Source organism: Schistocerca piceifrons, chromosome 5 (assembly GCF_021461385.2).
Source record: "Schistocerca piceifrons isolate TAMUIC-IGC-003096 chromosome 5, iqSchPice1.1, whole genome shotgun sequence".
In the NCBI taxonomy this organism is placed as follows: domain Eukaryota; kingdom Metazoa; phylum Arthropoda; class Insecta; order Orthoptera; family Acrididae; genus Schistocerca; species Schistocerca piceifrons.
In genome coordinates this window covers 190,850,775-190,869,547 of record NC_060142.1, presented here as the reverse complement: position 1 = coordinate 190,869,547, position 18,773 = coordinate 190,850,775, and positions in this window count along the sequence as shown.

Below are 18,773 nucleotides of genomic sequence, written 5' to 3'. Positions count from 1 at the left end.
TCAGAATAATTGGAAGCAAGGTCATGATGCATATTCCCAAAGTCAAGAGATCAAAATTGGATAAAAAGGCAAAAGAAATGATATTAATGGGATACAGCAATACTACAAAAGGCTATAGATTATATGACCCTGAAGCAAATGATATTGTGATAAGCCAAGATGTGACTATGATGGAAAATGCAGAAATGAAATAAAGAATTGTGAAGAAATCACCACTTCAGTGGGGGATGAGAAGAAAATGAGAAGTGTGATACTATATTAAGAGAGGACTTATGTTGTTACGTAGATGCAGATTGGGCAAATTGTCCTTTAGACAGAAGATCATACACTGGTGAGGCTATTTATTTAAGGAACTTGTTACATGAACTGATAAGCTATAATAAGTATGTCATATTACTCAATGATAATCAGAGTGCACTGAACTTATCTGTAGATACTTCCAATCATGAAAGGTTGAAGCACATTGATGTTCAACATCATTTTATAAGGAAAGCTGAGTCCAATAAAGTTGTGAAAACTGTTTACTTGTACAGTTGATATACCTGCTGATATAATGACAAAGGAATTGAAAAAAGAAAAACATTATGATTTTTTGGACTGTATGTATTTTATAAGAAGATCATTTCAATGTTTTGAAGTTGGGGTGTTAAGCTGGTCAAACCAATTTAAATGATATTGATATGTGGTTAACTATGTATATGCATCTTTGACTGCATTTTACATCTTTGTCCCTACATGCTGTTCCCAGTCATTCCCAGTTCATTTACTTGTATGTGTAAGCTAACAAGTAGTGAAGTGTACCATTGTGAACCGTAACAATAAATTATATTATGTGCACAAGTTTATCATGTTCTCAATATCCACAGAACCTCAATATAGATAAACTTGCAAGTGAAATGGTTTTTAAAATAGCTGCAATAAGAATAAAGCTTAAAAATAGCAGTTTAATAATAGGTAGCCTGTACAGATCTCCTAACAGTAATGTGGAAGAATATTTCTGTCATTTAAATGAACTTGTTGAAAAGCTCTCACCTCACAAGAACAGCCTATAATAGTGGGGGATATGAACATAGACTCCTTAAATAATAATTATCTTAGGTGTATTGATATATTACAGTCCTATGATTACACCTATGTAAATTCAACACCAACAAGAGTTACATATGACTCTCAGACATGTATTGACTGTGTTATTACAAACTTAAGAAAGGAAGACGTTGTAGATAGAACTGTTGACAATCACATTTCAGATCATAGGGCATTAGCCCTAGAGCTTCTTACAGACAAAGAAATAGTATCTGATGGAGACCTATTTACCTATAAAAGAAAACTTGACTATCATACATTAAAGGAAATGCTGGCAAACAAAAATTGGCATAAGGTTGGCCTATATGAAATGTTAGGTATCAATGAAAAGTGGAACAAATTTTATACAACATTAACCCATTGTCTTAATCAAATGTGTCCAGTGGTCAAAATAGTAAAGAAAACTGACAGTACATGAAATCTTAACCTCCCCCAACTTGATAAAATTAAAGGAAGATATGAAGGATTACATATTCTTTTTAGAGACACCAAACTGCAGTACTTCCAAACTAAATACAAAGCCTTTAGGAAAACCTACAGGGAAGCACTTAAGACATTAAAAGCACATATGAATGCTGAACAGATGAGGCAATCTAGTAATGTTACGAAAATGGTGTGAAGTATAGTAAATAAGAAAGAGGAGGGAGCATCAATGCAGTGTGCAATAATAAAATAATAAGTGACAATGAAAAACTGCTCAGTGACCCAAAGAAAGTATGTGAGAGGTTCATAGAGCAGCTTAGTAAGATGAGTACAGAGGATGTGATCAACCAACTACAGGTGCTAAATCCCAGTAATGGCAGAAATTCATTCTTCCTGAGGTGTGTTACAAAACTGGAAATCCTGAAAACCATTTCCAACTTAAAAGCAATTACATCCAGTGGCTGTGATGACATCTCAGGGAAATTTCTGAAAGAATGTAGTAATGAATTAATAAAGCCACTTCAAAATGTAATAAACACTTTTTCAGCCAGGGCTCATTTTCTGACCTGTTAAAAGTTACTGAAATAGGACTGGTGCATAAAAGGGGGAAAACTATAGATATAAGAAAATTATAGGTCTATTTCATTGACATCTGTACTTAGTAAGTTGTTGGAGGGGCTACTTTTTGATCAACTTGAATCATTTTTCTGTAAGTACAATGTGTTAAAAAACTGTCAGCATGGTTCAGGAAGGGCCAGTCTATAATAACGGTTGTAGCTACATTTTTTCAAGTGGTACTGAATAAACTTGATGAAGAAAACAAAGTTATTGGCACCTTTTTAGACCTATCCAAGGCTTTTGACTCTGTAAATAATTCCACCTTGCGAGTCTGGGGTTAAGAATAGGCCTGAGGTATTCCTGCCTGTCATAAGAGGTGACTAAAGGGGTCTCAAACATTTTGGCCTTTATGTGATGGTCCTCTGCAGGGTTTGACCTCCATTTTTCAAAATTTTCCCAAAGTGCGAGCCAGTTGGGGAAGGGTGTCTTACATGGTACATCGTGTCCATCGTGCATTGAGATCTTTAGCTCACTTTCTCATCATCTCATTGCAGCCCGCCCATTCTCCATCTCTTGGGCAAGGACACCTTCCTGGGTGCATTTTCCACCATGCACTATGCAGTGTCACTTTCTGTGCCAACAATGATCATGGACTTCTTTGTATCTGATATCCACCACAGTAGCCAGTCCATTGTGGTGGGGACACCATGTACCCTGTTGATTGTAGCCCCCTGACAACACAGGGATCTGCTGACATCTGCACCGTTAACTCCCACGTATGCCAAGGAGTAGATGCCCATCACCCTGGGGCATTGGGCTTCCTGGCAATGGCCATTCCGCCAGGTGGCCTTTGCTGCAGCTGGGTGGCACCTGTGGGGAGAGACCCTGGTCAGAGTGGGTGGTATCAGGGTGGATGACACGCCATGAAGCGTAGTACATCATCTCTTGCTGGTGGTCCACTGCCAGCAGTCTCTAAGCAGGCAAAGTCTAACTTTAAACTAAGAAATGTGACCCCAAGTCATTCCCCTCCTTGGCCATGTCATGGGAGGAATGCCAGGCTAAGGATGGCAGTGAAGCTTCTTTGCCCCGGTTCCTTGTATGTATGAGAGTTGATGGAGAATCTTTCATGTCTATGAAGCCTCAGTTCTTTGTGGAGCATTTGGAGGACAATTTTGGGAGGTGGAGGGCTTGGCCTAAATGCGTTCTGGGTCAGTTTTGATAAAAACAGCATCCTCTGCCCAGTCATGGGCATTACTCAATTGTGGCAAGTTGGGGGATGTTTCTCTTACCGTCATGCCTCATAAGAGCTTAAATATGGTCCAGGGTAGTATATTCCAAAGGGACCTTCTTTTGCAGTCTGATGACAAGCTGTGCGCCAATTTAGAGCAGTGCGGTGTTCATTTCGTCCAGCGCATCCATCGGGTTCTGAGGGATAACCAGGTTGCCACCGGTGCCTTCATCTTGGCCTTTGAGGGTGACACACTGCCTGAGAAGATGAAAGTGATGGTCAACCACTGTGACATCAAGCCATATATCACTCCCCTGATGCGGTGCTTTAAGTGCTGGAAGTTCAGCCATATGTCTTCCCGCTGTACTTCCAGCCCCACCTGTAGAGACTGTGGATGTCCATCGCATCCCAATACTCCATGTACCCCAGCTCCCATCATCATTCACCTTGCTCGCCAGATTGCAGGATTTTACAGAGAGAGAGGAAAATCATGGAATATAAGACCCTGGACCGACTGATCTACACTGAGGCTAAGAGGGAATTTGAGTGCCTACATCCTGTGGCTATGACCTCCTCATACTCCGCCACTATGAGAACAGTTCTCATCCCATCAGTTCCTTGAACTCCTTTCGCCTCTCAGAACCAGGAGACCACACTTGTCCCCTTGATGGTGGGAGGCACTTCCTCCCTGTTGCTCCTGCACCACCTACTTTAGGAGCAACACCCCCCAATCTTCGGAGATTTCAGTCCCCACTTCTCAGCCAGAGAAGTGTAAGGCTTCTTTGGGTCCTCTCACTAGGAAGGGGTTCCTTTGGTCACTCCCTTCCCATGTTTCTGCTAGTGGGAAAGATGACACCTGCCAGCAGCTGAAGAGCCCAAAAGCAGCTGGTCTAGTGCTTCACACTCATCCTCAGTCCCAGAGACTGAGTCAGTTAAGTCCTCCCAACCAGGGGAACCCAAGAAACAGCACAAGAAATTGAAAAAGAAGACCCCTAAGAACAAGGAACTTGCGGTGGCACCCACACCACTACCACCATGTTCTGTGCCTGAGGATGGGGTGGATATTCTGGCATCCGCTGAGGACCTAGATCTCACCAGACCCTCAGACACGATGGATATAGGTTGCTCAGGCAAAACGTCAGTGGTAGCAGGTGACCTGAGGCATAAACTGCCTCTTTGTGTGTTCCATGCCTTCCCAGTCTCACGATGATGTCATCCTGAAGTGGAATTGTGGCAGGCTTTTCCACAGCCTGGCTGAGCTAAGGCAACTGTTAAGCTTTACATTTGCTTTCTGCATTGCCCTCCAGGAAACCTGGTTCCTGGCAATGCGGACCCCTGCCCTCCATGGCTATAAGGGACATTACAGGAACCGTAGCAATTATAACTGTGAGGTCGAGTTTGTATTTATGTCATAAACTCAGTCTGTAGTGAACCTGTGCCCCTTGAAGCTGTGGCTGTCAGAATATGGGCAACGCAGGAAATAACTGTCTGCAATGTATATCTTCCTCGAGATGGTGCAGTACCCCAGAATGTATTAGCTGCCCTGATTGATCAACTCTCTAAACCTTTCCTACTTTTGGGAGATTTTACTGCACATAATCTCTTGTGGGGTGACACCTTGCTTACTGGCCGAGGCAAAGATGTCAAAACTTTACTGTCTCAGTTCAACCTCTGCCTCTTAAATACTGGGGCCACCACACATTTCAGTGTGGCTCGAGGTAGTTACTCGGCCATTGATTTATCAGTTTGCAGCCCAGGACTTATTCCATCTATCCAAAAGAGAGCACATGACGACCTGTGTTAGTGACTACTTCCCCATCTTCCTGTCACTGCCCCGGCGTCAGGCCTAAGGACGCCTGCCCAGATGGGCTTTAAACAAGGCGGACTGGGAAACTTTCACCTCTGATGTCACTTTTGACTTTGCCCCACATGGTAACATCGATGTGATGGTTGAGCAGGTGACTACCACAATCGTTTCTGTGGCAGAAAATGTGATACCTCGCTCTTTAGGGTGCCTCCGGCAAAAGGCAGTCCCTTGTTAGTTGTCGGAAGTCGCTGAGACAATTACAGAGTATCGTGAGCTCTACAGTGACATAAGTGACACCCTTTCCTAGAGCATCTGATAGCCTTTAAGTGGCTCCGTGCCCGAATACACCAGCTTGTAAAACGATGGAAACAGGAGTGTTGGGAGAGGTATGTGTCGACCATTGGGTGACATACATCACCTTCCCAAGTCTGGACGAAGATCAAACGTCTTTTTGGGTATCAGACCCCAACAGGTGTCCTGGTGTTATCATCAGTGGCATGCTATGTACTGACACAAATGTAATTGCCTCAAGATGACTGCGTGTTTGTGTTGTCCTCCTCATTTCATCATCATTCATGAAAGTCGCGAAACTGGACTGAGCAGAGGTTGGGAATTCGTACAGGCTCTGATAACTGTGCAGTTGAGTGCCCCACAAACCAAACATCATCATCATCATCATCGTCATCATCATCATCATAAACGTGATTGCTGAGCACTATGCTCAAGCCTCTGTGTCGGGGAGCTATCCCCCAGCCTTTTGCACCACCAAATGGCAGATGGAAAGGAAAGTCCTCTCGTTCATTACACACTACAGTGAACCCTATAATCCCCCATTTATGGATTGGGAGCTACTCAGTGTACATGCACATTGACCCGACATGGCTCCTGGGCCAGTTCGGATCCACAGTCAGATGATTAAACATCTCTTATCTGACTAAAAGCACCATCTCCTCATCATATTCAACGGGATCTGGTGCAATGGTGTCTTTCTGTGGCAATGGCGGGAGAACACCATTGTTCCAATGCTCAAACCTGCAAAAAACCCACTTGATGTGGATAGTTATTGGCCCATCAGCCTCACCAACATTTTTAGTAAGCTGTTGGAACATATGGTGTGTCGGCTGTTAGGTTAGGTCCTGGAGTCAGGTGGCCTACTGGCTCCATGTCAAGGTGGCTTCCACTAGGGGTACTCTACCACTGAAAATCTTGTGTCCCTCAAGTCTACCATCCAAACAGACTTTTGCAGATGCCAACACCTTGTTGCCGTCTTTTTTGATCTTCGCAAAGCATATGACACCACCTGGCAACATCATATCCTTGCTACATTATATGGGTGGGATCTTGGAAGCCTGGTCCTGATTTTTATCCAGAATTTCCTGTCTCTCCATACTTTCCATGTCCAAGTTGGTGCCTCCTATAGTTGCCCCCATATCCAGGAGAATGGGGCCCTGCACGGCTCTGTATTGTGTGTATCACTATTTTTAGTGGCCATTAACGGTCTAACAGCAGCTGTAGGGCCATCTGTCTCACCCTCTCTGTAAGCACACGGCTTCTGCATTTTGTACTGCACTAATGCTGCTGAGCAGCGCCTACAGGGAGCCATCCACAAGGTGCACTCATGGGCTATTGCCCACGGCTTTCACTTTTTGTCCGCTAAGTCATGCACTTCTGTCGGTGTCATACTGTTCATCTGGAACTAGAACTTTACCTTCATGATGATCCACTCACTGTAGTGGAGACATATTGATTCTTAGGACTGGTTTTCAATGCCAATTGACTTGGCTGCCTCACCTTTGTCAGCTTAAGTGGAAGTGCTGGCAGCACCTCAATGCCCTCCACTGCCTGAGCAAGACCAACTGGGGTACAGATTGCTCTTCTCTGCTGGAGCTCTACAAAGCCCTTGTTCAATACCGTCTTGACTATTGGAGTCTGATTTATGGTTTGGCAGTGCCCTCAACATTGCATGTACTCAACACATTGTACAACTGTGGCATTCACCTAGTGACAGGAGCTTTTGGGATGAGTCCCATGGCCAGTGTCCTCGTGGAGGCTGGAGTCCCTCCATTGCAGATCTGATGGTGCACCACTGCTTGTCAGTTATGTTGCAAACATTTGTAGTTTTCCAGAGCATCCGAATTACCGTCTCCTTTTTCCACCAATGGCAGTTCATCTCCTGCATCGACGGCCTGGGTCAGGGCTAATGATTGCAGTTCATGTGCAATCCCTTCTGTCTGAACTGGAGCCCTTCCCTTTACCACCTCCCATCCAGGTCCATCTGCATACACCTCTGAGGTGTACACCTAGGCCGCAGATTTGTCTGGACTTTTTGCATGACCCTAAGGACTCAGTTACCTCCAGCCACTCTCCACTGTCACTTCCTCTTGATTCTTGACATGCTCTGGAGCTCTGAAGTGGTTTACACCGACGGCTCAATGGCTGATGGTCATGTTGGCTTTGCCTACGTCCACAGAGGCCAATTTGAACAGCATTCCTTTCCCGATGGCTGCAACGTATTAATTGCAGAGCTTGTGGCTATCTGTCGTGCACTTAAGTATACCCTTTCATGCCCTGGGGAATCATTTCTACTGTGTACTGACTCCTTGAGCAGCCTACAAGCTATCAACCAGTGCTATCCTTGCCATCCTTTGGTAGCGTCCAGCCAGGAGTCCGTCTATACACTGGACCGGTCCTGTCATTCATTGGTGTTTGTGTGGACCCCGGGACACGTCGGCATCCCAGACAATGAACTTCCTGACAAGCTGGCCAAACAAGCTACGTGAAACTGCTTCTGGTGATGGGCATCTCTGAACCTGATCTGCGTTCTGACTTATGCTGTAGGGGTTTTTGGCTTTGGGAGATGGAATGGCATAACAGTACACACAACAAACTGTGTGCCATTAAAGAGACTACAAATGTGCGGAAATCTTCCATGTGGGTCTCTCTCGCAGGGAATCAGTTGTCCTCTGCTGGCTCCACATTGGCCACGCTTAGGCTACCCACAGTTACCTCCTGCACTGCGAAGACCCACCTGAATGTTGGTGGGGCACCTGGCTGACAGTGGCCCATATTCTGGTGCACTGTCCCACTTTCCCACTTTGACTGCCCAGCACGAAATCTTGAGTTACTGGACTCACTGCCACTAATTTTATCTGACAATGCATCATCGGCTAATTTATTTTTACATTTTATTCATGAGGGTGGGTTTTATCATTTGATGTAAGTTTTAGTGCATGTCCTTTGTTCCTCTGTGTCCTCCACCCTAGTGCTTCTAGGGTGGAGGTTTTAATGTCTTGCAGAGTGGCTGGTGTTTCCTTTTATATTCTCATGGTCAGCCAGCCCTGGTAACCTGCTTTGTCATTTTAATTTCTTAATTCCATTTCTTGTATTTTTGTGGTTTTCTTGTCCCCTTTTATCCATTTACATGTTTGTTACACTTCATTGTTCTTGTGATTTTCTTTCATTCCATTTTGAGTTGTCAGTCTCACTTGTTTTATTCTCGCACTTGCGGCATTGTTTTATTTGGAACAAGGGACTGATGACCTCATAGTTAGGTCCCATTCCTCCTCTTTTAATCTAGCGAACCAACCAACCAATCTGTAAATCATTCTGTTCTTCTACACAAATTAGAAGCTTATGGAGTCAAGAGGAGTAGCTTTAGAACTGTTGAGATCCTACCTTGCTGACAGGAGACAATGTGTAAAGCTGTATTATACAACTGGGATGTACACAAACAATAAAATCATCTTATAGAATTCTTAACTGTGGAGACCCTCAAGGGGCAACGGCCTTGCCGCAGTGGACACACTGGTTCTCGTGAGATCACCGAAGTTAAGCGCTGTCGGGTGTGGTCGGCACTTGGATAGGTGACCATCCAGACCGCCATGTGCTGTTGCCATTTTTCAGGTTGAACTCAGCCTCGTGATGCCAATTGAGGAGCTATTAGACCAAATAGTAGCGACCTCAGTCAAGAATACCATCATAACGACCAGGAGAGAGGTGTGCTGACCCCACGCCCGTCATATCCACATCCTCCTCTGAGGATGACACGGCGGTTGGATGGTCCCGATGGGCCACTTGTGGCCTGTAGATGGAGTGGAGACCCTCAAGGAAGCATTATCGGGCCTTTTTTGTTTTATCACAGTATAATAATTCCAGAAAATTCAAACCTAGTAAATTACGCTGATGACACCTCCTTCATAAGTTGGGGCTCTACAAAACAGTTAGTAGTGCAAAATAATGCAGAGAACATTAACCTCATCACAGAATATCTCACTACAAACAAATTGGCACTAAATAAGGGCAAAACAATTCTGATGGAGTTTCTGCTAAACTATAAATCAAGACAGGTGGATACAGAACCAGAGCTATCAGTTGAAACAATTGATAAACATATATTCCTGGGTATCATAGTACATGAACATCTTACATGAAAGGAGCACATCAGCTACATGTGTAAAAAAATCTCCTGTAATACCTACCTGCTAAAACCTCTTTCTAGCATAAAAGCACAACGTGTTTTAAAACAAATCTATTTTGGAATTATACAATTTGGGGTGGGGCACCAATGGTATATATGGATAGGGCTTTTAGAGCACAGAAAAGAGCAATTAGGATAATATCTAATATTAGTAAGCAGCAGTCCTGTAGGGAATATTCATTAAGTATAACATACTAGCAGTGTATTCATTATGTTCCCAGAACTATACGTTTGTAAAAGAAAATATGGAGCATAGTGTACTCAATAGTGAAATCCATAATTATAATACAAGAAAGAGAGTATTACCACATAAAATTTAGTAATAAAAGAGAAACAGATCATAGTCCATTTCCTGCTGGAAGAGATTTTTATAACAGATTGCCAAATAATATAATATTGTTAAAAGGAAACATATTTAGGACAAAATTAAAGCAACTGTTAACTGATAAATGTTTTTCTCCATCAAAGATTTCTAATGTTATTGTATATAATTTATCTTTACTTCTAAACTTTTTTTAATGTTCTTGTGTTTGTAAACTGACTATGTGCATGACTGTTAAGTTATTATAGACAAATAAACCATTTACTTATTATTTATTTATTAAGGTCCACAGTTTTGGGGCAAGGAAACACAACAAGCACAGGACCCCCAAGCTACACTTTCAATTGTCAATAATATCAGTGTTAATGATATGGGACATGTATCTTTAATTGAACAGAAAGAATATCAGATTTCTCATTTATGTTTTGATCAAAGGTTTTGGGGTACTATATTTAGTTATGGTGATGTAGGTGCTAATCACAAACCAGAATGTGAGAGTAGTGAGAGTTTTGATGTACCAATGATTTCTTCTCTTCGTCAGAAAACAGTGTTATTGATGTATGTAAATCAGGTGATGACAGTATTGGATCTCAGCTAGGTGGTATTTTTGATGTAAATGTGAATGAAAGCAGTGAAATAATGGAGGTTAGTAAGACTGATGCTGGTGGGCTATTGCAAATGAATGTAGGTGAGGGAAGTGACTTTGATGGAGATGAGACTTGTTTTATTAGTGACGTTTTTGGTGAAGTAATTTTGGAGGAATATGATGATGAGGAGTATCAGGTATTTGTGGAGTTTAAAAATAATGAAGTTTCAGAGTTATTTGTGAATGATGTTGATAACACAGGTAAAGTAAATGATGTTTGTGATGTTGTAAACGAGATTCATGGAATACCAGTCCAGTCAAAACAGTTTTTAATTAATGTCATGCAGAGTAACGATCCAAAGAGTAAAGGCGAGTTATCTGTGAGCCTAGAGAATAAAGGTGAAAACATTTCGAAGTTTGTTTGGGACCAGATTGATGATAACATAGATAAATGTGCATTCTGGAATAAGTTACCTGTGGTTAGTCAATATTTGTATCCCAATAGGTGGAATGAAGAATGTGTTTTGTGTTCCTTCTGTAACAAGTGATGTTACTTGTACCATGGAATCCATTCACTGAGTTCAATCTTTACCCAACAACATGAGTAAACCAAAGTAATGCTATGATACCAGTAAAGTTGATAAAACCCTGTAAACACATGATGGATGTAGCATTTTATGTAATTAAAAGTGGTCTTTTGAATGAAGTGTCTAATAACAGAGAAGGAGATTCAGATATTGGGTGTCCTTACACTAAGATTAAGACTGATCAGTGGGAAGGGAACTGTTTGATTGATACAGGGAGCCTGATCTGTGGTATATCTGAACAATTTAGAGACAAGCGCTGGCAGGTCGATAGACACACAAACAAACACAAACATACACACAAAATTCTAGCTTTCGCAACCAATGGTTGCCTCGTCAGGAAAGAGGGAAGGAGAAGGAAAGACAAAAGGATATGGGTTTTAAGGGAGAGGGTAAGGAGTCATTCCAATCCCGGGAGCGGAAAGACTTACCTTTGCCTTTACAAATGTCTGCTTGTGTCTGTGTATGTGTGGATGGATATGTGTGTGTGTGCGAGTGTATACACGTCCTTTTTTCCCCCTAAGGTAAGTCTTTCCGCTCCCGGGATTGGAATGACTCCTTACCCTCTCCCTTAAAACCCATATCCTTTTGTCTTTCCTTCTCCTTCCCTCTTTCCTGACGAGGCAACCATTGGTTGCGAAAGCTAGAATTTTGTGTGTATGTTTGTGTTTGTTTGTGTGTCTATCGACCTGCCAGCGCTTTTGTTTGGTAAGTTTCATCATCTTTCTTTTTAGATATATTTTTCCCACGTGGAATGTTTCCCTCTATTATATTCAATTTAGAGACAAGATTAGATATAGTAAGATTTCTGTGGAAATGCCCATTATACATGTAAAGGTTAGAGGAGCTACTGGTAAGCAAAGAAAACTGATAAAATTTCAGATGCTTTTAACTTTTATTACAGAGGACAAGACCTTTAAACATGAATGTGTAATGATCTCTCGTCTGGGAGAAAATATACACTATATTTGCAGACACATATGATTATATAATTGTGTTTTGTTTGTCATGTAAGATTTGTGATTTCTAAAGCTCTTTTTTATCTACTGACTGAGTTTAAATCTATAAGGATTAGCATCAGAGACGATATTGACAGAGTCATCTATGGAGAACCCAAAAACGTGAAAGGCATCGAAACCAAAAAGATTCTCCGCGTTACTATGGTTGACCACAAATGTGGGGAAAGTGCGAAGAACAGATTTGTAAGATAGCTCAGAATCATATTGTCCCAAGAGAGAAATCTTCTGTTTATTGTAAGTCCATAATTGCCTAGTGACAGGTGACAGGATTGGAGAACCCAACTGAAGATAGGTCTGAGAATTGATGATAGTGGCAGCAGAACCAGTATCCACCAGCATGCGAACATCTCGACCAAGTATTTGGACAGTGAGGAATAACTTCTCTGAAAGAGAAGAAGTACAATTGACAGACAACACAGAATGAGAATCAGTGTCATGTTCATGAACATCATGTATGCGGTCGGATTTGCAAACGGATGACACATGACCCTTTTTTTTTGCATTTGTGACACGTGGCCCAATGTTGTGGACAATCTTCTCGTGAATGTTTCATAAAACACACGGACATGAGGGAAGTTGCCGTGTGTTTTTCTGCAGTTTCTTAGAAGTTTGCTTACGGTTAAGCCGAGGCTGTGTTTGGGAACGTACTGTGGCCTTGTCAGCCGGAGGGGACATGACACACGCTTCGTCAACATCGTACAAAGGTTGTATTTCCCCGATGTTGCCCCATGCCTCTATTTGCTCTCCAGTGGCACGAGAAATTTCAAAAGACTGAGCGATGGATAGGACTTCATCTAGAGTCGGATTTGCCAACTGAAGGGCACATTGCCTAACTTCTTTGTCGGGTGCCAATCAGATAATAGCATCCCATACCATGGAATCAGCGTAGGATTGTTTGTGAACTTCAGTAACAAATTGACACTTTCTACTGAGGCTGTGAAGTTCAGCAGCCCAAGCATGATAGGATTGATTCGGTTGTTTTTGACAACGATAAAAGGCAACACGAGAGGCTACCACACGCATTTGCTTTTGAAAATAGATGGACAGAAGTGAGCACATTTCAGCAAAGGACAAAGATGCAGGATATTTAAAAGGAGCCAATTGTGACAATGAAATATTACTGTATCTTGTTGCTACCTGTCAGAACCTCTCGGAGAGCATTAAAGATGAACACCAGTCAAAATTGTCCATTATGGACAAAAATAACCACTATTTCAGTATACATATAATTAAAAAATGATGCTTTGCTGAAACCATATGTGTAAAAGCCACCGTGTGCGTTTTGAATGTGCCAAAAGCATTTAACATTGTTCTTATGTGAGAAACACAATATAAATGTGAAATTAATACTGTAACTAATTGAAAGAAATAGAGCACATAGTCAGGATGTACCAGTAAACCTATCATTATAAAATTACTACAGCAAATTAAATAGAACATATAAATAAAGCACGTTAATTGAATCTTCGATATATGTTAGCACTAAAATTCAGGCACTAGTTGATTTGTTATAAGCAAATTTAGAAATGTAATTGTTACCTGTAACATAATTGGTCAGAAAATGTTATATTAACTCGTAATGAAGTTGAAAATAGGTTCATCTTGTTCAGCACTGAGATTGTAAAGTTTTAGCAATGTGTATCTCATATTCTGTTTAACTTCTAATTGTGATTTTACATAAAACCTTAATGTTCATTGTATGTATTGTTAACAAAAGTATAAATAGAGGTCGTGCAGGCACCCTGGGGGACTCGTTTTTTGGCTATGGTTGCGATCACATGTATTGTATGCGGACTCGTTTGTTGATTTTGGTGGCGTGAACTCTGTGTCGTTTGATGTCAACTTTGTGTACATGTGATGTAACCGGTACAGTTCACCAGGCTCAGACACCAGAGTCCTGGAAATATATTGGCATTAAAACTGCACTGTGATTTGGAATTTATTTGGGAGTCTTCCGCAATCCTTTTCATTGGCTGCACAGCGACGAGACAAAAATCCAGGAATTTTACAAAACCCCAAGAACTAAACAACTCTCAATGTTGGTAGAATTGATGTGAAAACAACAACACATCAACTGGGCATTTTACTCAAAACATCTGCAACTCGGAGGTGGAAAATAAACATCTCAACAACATCCAATACATTTGAGGTGACATCCATGAAAGGATCAGAGACTTACATGTTTGTTCATCCGCAACATGAAATGCCAAGAAGTGCTGTCGAAGATGTTTTTCGTAATCAGACCAGTCTTCCGCCATCTTGTCGTAAGGAGGAAAAGTAGGTAGAGCCAACGATGAGAGACGCCCCGCATTGATGCCGCGACGAAATCATGAATCACATTTGTGAGAAGTGTTTGCTGTTCTATGAGACCTTGCAATAGTTGCTCTAAAGTAGCCATGGAAACATGTGGGTCAATGATGGAAAAGACAAATCACTACCTCATCACCAATTGTTATAACTTCAAGTTGAACATATATATTTCAATGAAGATGCAATACATGATAGTCACAGATCAAGTAAACAGAGTAAGACATGTGTACACTTTAACAGTAAAATCATAACTGAGTCCAAGTCTAGCAGCCACTGGCTGGCTGGCCGCTTAGGTGGCGCTGCTGCTGCATGGCTGGCAGACAGCGCTGCATGTAGAGGACGCACATAACTGCGCAGTGGCACTTTGAAAGATTGACGAGTCACAACAGTATAAATTGTGACTTCTATAGTAGATATTTTTCTTATGTTTTCCATAATATGTTATGTACCAGATACCTCTACAAATCTGTATTCTATATTTTGGTATCATTTTGTGCACAATTTGGCAAACCTTAAGTGGTCTATCACAAAATATTGTAAGAACATCGTTTCCAAATTTTGTGAGAGGGATATTGTAAAGGGACACCCTCCTCCAGCATTATTTTTTCTCAACAGAAGTGATCAATACCAGAAATATCTTCGAATTTAGAATAGGTTAATATTATCTCAGCTTTTTTTCTAAAAGAATTTCATATTATTTTCTACACTATGTATTATATTTCAGGCTAAAATCTGTAAAAAGAAATTACTTAATTTTCTTTTTTACAATCGATATGTACTAGCACTGAATGTACAGTTCAAATTATTTTCTTTTAAAAACATTTGAAATTATGAAACATTTGGTACACTTAAAATTTCTATTATTAATTGTACAATTTAGTAATTTATTTCTGGATACATTTATAAAATAATAATATAAATTAATAGAAATTCATTTGTCAAGAGAATCTGTAAACCATTTGGAATGTTGTTAGTATCGCAGAGTGAAGTAGCAGTGGGCACTCCTCTGATGTGATAGGATGTGTTTTTATATTTTGGAATATCAATGTAATTTCAGCTTAGTTGTTGAGAAAATCCAAAAGATTGTATGATATAGAAAAATGAGAGAATAAAATTAATGTGTTGTTGTTGTGGTCTTCAGTCCTGAGACTGGTTTGATGCAGCTCTCCATGCTACTCTATCCTGTGCAAGCTTTTTCATCTCCCAGTACTTACTGCAACCTACATCCTTCTGAATCTGCTTAGTGTATTCATCTCTTGGTCTCCCTCTACGATTTTTACCCTCCACGCTGCCTTCCAATACTAAATTGGTGATCCCTTGATGCCTCAGAACATGTCCTACCAACCGATCCCTTCTTCTGGTCAAGTTGTGCCACAAACTTCTCTTCTCCCCAATCCTATTCAATACTTCCTCATTAGTTATGTGATCTACCCATCTAATCTTCAGCATTCTTCTGTAGCACCACATTTCGAAAGCTTCTATTCTCTTCTTGTCCAAACTATTTATCGTCCATGTTTCACTTCCATACATGGCTACACTCCATACGAATACTTTCAGAAATGACTTCCTGACACTTAAATCTATACTGGATGTTAACAAATTTCTCTTCTTCAGAAACGCTTTCCTTGCCATTGCCAGCCTACATTTTATATCCTCTCTACTTCGACCATCATCAGTTATTTTGCTCCCCAAATAGCAAAACTCCTTTACTACTTTAAGTGCCTCATTTCCTAATCTAATTCCCTCAGCATCACCCGACTTAATTAGACTACATTCCATTATCCTTGTTTTGCTTTTGTTGATGTTCATCCTATATCCTCCCTTCAAGACACTGTCCATTCCATTCAACTGCTCTTCCAAGTCCTTTGCTGTCTCTGACAGAATTACAATGTCATCGGCGAACCTCAAAGTTTTTATTTCTTCCCCATGGATTTTAATACCTACTCCGAATTTTTCTTTTGTTTCCTTTACTGCTTTCTCAATATACAGATTGAACAACATTGGGGAGAGGCTACAACCCTGTCTCACTCCCTTCCCAACCACTGTTTCCCTTTCATGTCCCTCGACTCTTATAACTGCCATCTGGTTTCTGTACAAATTGTAAACAGCCTTTCGCTCCCTGTATTTTACCCCTGCCACCTTTAGAATTTGAAAGAGAGTATTCCAGTCAACATTGTCAGAAGCTTTCTCTAAGTCTACAAATGCTAGAAACGTAGGTTTGCCTTTCCTTAATCTTTCTTCTAAGATAAGTCGTAAGGTCAGTATTGCCTCACGTGTTCCAGTGTTTCTACGGAATCCAAACTGATCTTCCCCGAGGTTGGCTTCTACTAGTTTTTCCAGTCGTCTGTAAAGAATTCGAGTTAGTATTTTGCTGCTGTGACTTATTAAGCTGATAGTTCGGTAATTTTCACATCTGTCAACACCTGCTTTCTTTGGGATTGGAATTATTATATTCTTCTTGAAGTCTGAGGGTATTTCGCCTGTCTCATACATCTGCCTCACCAGATGGTAGAGTTTTGTCAGGACTGGCTCTCCCACGGCCGTCAGTAGTTCCAATGGAATATTGTCTACTCCGGGGGCCTTGTTTCAACTCAGGTCTTTCAGTGCTCTGTCAAACTCTTCACGCAGTATCATATCTCCCATTTCATCTTCATCTACATCCTCTTCCATTTCCATAATATTGTCCTCAAGTACATCGCCCTTATATAGACCCTCTATATACTCCTTCCACCTTTCTGCTTTCCCTTCTTTGCTTAGAACTGGGTTTCCATCTGAGCTCTTGATATTCATACAAGTCATTCTCTTATCTCCAAAGGTCTCTTTAATTTTCCTGTAGGCGGTATCTATCTTACCCCTAGTGAGATAGGCCTCTACATCCTTACATTTGTCCTCTAGCCATCCCTGCTCAGCCATTTTGCACTTCCTGTCGATCTCATTTTTGAGACGTTTGTATTCCTTTTTGCCTGTTTCACTTACTGCATTTTTATATTTTCTCCTTTCATCAATTAAATTCAATATTTCTTCTGTTATCCAAGGATTTCTACTAGCCCTCGTCTTTTTACCTACTTGATCCTCTGCTGCCTTCACTACTTCATCCCTCAAAGCTACCCATTCTTCTTCTACTGTATTTATTTCCCCCATTCCTGTCAATTGCTCCCTTATGCTCTCCCGAAACTCTGTATAACCTCTGGTTCTTTTAGTTTATATAATCTATCTGATACCTTTTAGTATCTCCAGGGTTCTTCCATGTATACAACCTTCTTTCATGATTCTTAAACCAAGTGTTAGTTATGATTATGTTGTGCTCTATGCGAAATTCTACCAGGCGGCTTCCTCTTTCATTTCTGTCCCCCAATCCATATTCACCTACTATGTTTCCTTCTCTCCCTTTTCCTACACTCGAATTCCAGTCACCCATGACTATTAAATTTTCGTCTCCCTTCACAATCTGAATAATTTCTTTTATTTCATCATACATTTCTTCAATTTCTTCGTCATCTGCAGAGCTTGTTGGCATATAAACTTGTACTACTGTAGTAGGTGTGGGCTTCGTATCTATCGTGGCCACAGTAATGCGTTCACTATGCTGTTTGTAGTAGCTTACCCGCATTCCTATTTTCCTATTCATTATTAAACCTACTCCTGCATTACCCCTATTTGATTTTGTGTTTATAACCCTGTAGTCACCTGACCAGAAGTCTTGTTCCTCCTGCCACCGAACTTCACTAATTCCCACTATATCTAACTTCAACCTACCCATTTCCCTTTTTAAATTTTCTAACCTACCTGCCCGATTAAGGGATCTGACATTCCACGCTCCGATCCGTAGAACGCCAGTTTTCTTTCTCCTGATAACGACATCCTCTTGAGTAGTCCCCGCCCGGAGATCCGAATGGGGGACTATTTTACCTGTGAAGACAAAAAATATGGCACAGGCTTACTTCAAAGTTAATTATGTCAATTGGAACCATGAGATCCTAAACTATGAAAATTTCAGCTTCAAGAATCAGCCCCTAGATATGAAGAACTGGTTCCATGTGTGAGAAAAGAGGATAAGTAAAAAGTTTATTGTAAATCTTACTCCTCTGCTGCATGGGGTAGCCGCGTGGTCTGAGGCATCTTGTCACAGTTTAGATGTGGGTGTGGGTGTTGTCCTTAGCATAAGTTAGTTTAAGTTAGATTAGTGTGTAAGCCTAGGGAGCAATGACCTCAGCAGTTTGGTCCCATAGAACCTTACCACAAATTTCCAATTTCAAAATTTCCTTACTCCTGCCAAAACTTATTAAAAGAGTTAACCACAAAGACAGTGACAATCAACAAATGATGTGAGGGAGGGGTACATTACAATCCCCCATCTTTCCAATCCAAGCTTG